The 1,455-nt window shown below is 44.7% G+C and overlaps 1 pseudogene; it reads left to right on the top strand.

Annotated features, from left to right (window-relative positions):
• The first annotated feature begins 294 nt into the window (after positions 1–294).
• On the top strand, positions 295–412 carry LOC126093156 (5S ribosomal RNA; annotated as a pseudogene).
• The last annotated feature ends 1,043 nt before the right edge of the window (positions 413–1,455 follow it).

The raw sequence follows: 1,455 nt of genomic DNA, 5'->3' as shown, positions 1-1,455 counted from the left end.
TGTTTCAGATGTTCTGGAAGTATACTAAGTCAAGTAATTCAGAGAAATGGGCATTAAGCTGAAAGGCTTAGGGACTTGAAATCTTGATGAAAGACATATTTTTCATGAGTTGTGAGTTGAATGACAAGCTCTTCAAGCGGGTAGGCCACAGGTTCCAATACACCTTGTAGCACTGCAGAATGTATTACATCTTCGCCATCGATGGCGGACGCAGAAAACTGTTAGCTTGAGTAATGGAAATATTAACGTATTATCCAAAAAGACCGTAGTTAGCCGACAGTAGCAATCAGTGACGCCAACGGCCTTGCCGCAGTGGTAACACCGGTTCCCGTCAGATCACCGAAGTTAAGTGCTGTCGGGCTAGGCTACTACTTCGATGGGTGACCATCCGGTTTGCCCAGCGCTGTTAGCAAGTAGGGTGCTCTCAGCCCTTGTGAGACAAACTGAGGAGCTACTTGATTGAGAAGTAGCGGCTCCTGTCTCGCAAACTGACATACGGCCGGGAGGGCGGTATGCTGACCACATGCCCTTCCATATCCGCATCCAGTGACGCCTGTATCTGAGGATGACATGGCGACCGGTCGGTACTGTTGGGCCGTCATGGCCTGTTCGGACGGAGTAGAAGTACCCTTCAGTGACGCAATGGTAAATCTCACAGACCACGTGTAATTAAAACTTAGTGAAGTATACACAACAGCGATCAATCTTGACAGAGAGACTACTGAATCAAGAGAGCAGATGAAAGCGACAAGTGTGGGTTGTTCCGGTGAACCGTTCAACGTAGCTGTCGCCAATAGTCTGTGGCCGTAGTGCGACATGTTCGCACTCTCCGGGCGGGCGAGAATCTGTGCATACGTGAGCGATGTTGCTGTGTCCTGATCAACATGATAAACTGCTGAAGTGCTATTAACTGCAAAGTGGTAAATGCCTGCAGCAAAACGCTCCCGCGACGGTAAAGAAGCTGCTGATGCAAGGCCGTTTCGAAGCTCAAACTCAGTGGGCAGGATGTGACAACGGCTAGACTTATTTTGGCTAATCTGAAAAAGTCATATAGCCGGCCTGAGTCGCAGGTGAAGTAATTTATTTATACAACCAGTTCCAGTCGTCTGAGCATCATCAGGTCCATAAAAGTGTTCATAGTTTCATATTAGACGAAATTTAAAAATCTTTATCGCCATATAATAAAACTGTGAATCACACTATCTTGTCAAATAGTAGTATAAATTATGTCGACAATCTATAAAACTGTTCTATGTAGTGTATTTACTCATGTTGAAACGTTAACGCTGTTCGCAGTTTCTATAGATTGACGACCTAACTTTTCCTACGATATGATAACAGTCTATTATTCATAGTTCTATCATCTGACGATAAAGATTTTATATTTCGCCTAACGTGATGCTGTGAATACGTTTATTAACTTGATGATGGTCTGGCGACTGAAACTGCTCGCAT

This window comes from Schistocerca cancellata, chromosome 7, assembly GCF_023864275.1.
Source record: "Schistocerca cancellata isolate TAMUIC-IGC-003103 chromosome 7, iqSchCanc2.1, whole genome shotgun sequence".
In the NCBI taxonomy this organism is placed as follows: domain Eukaryota; kingdom Metazoa; phylum Arthropoda; class Insecta; order Orthoptera; family Acrididae; genus Schistocerca; species Schistocerca cancellata.
This window is presented reverse-complemented; position numbering and strand designations above follow the sequence as displayed.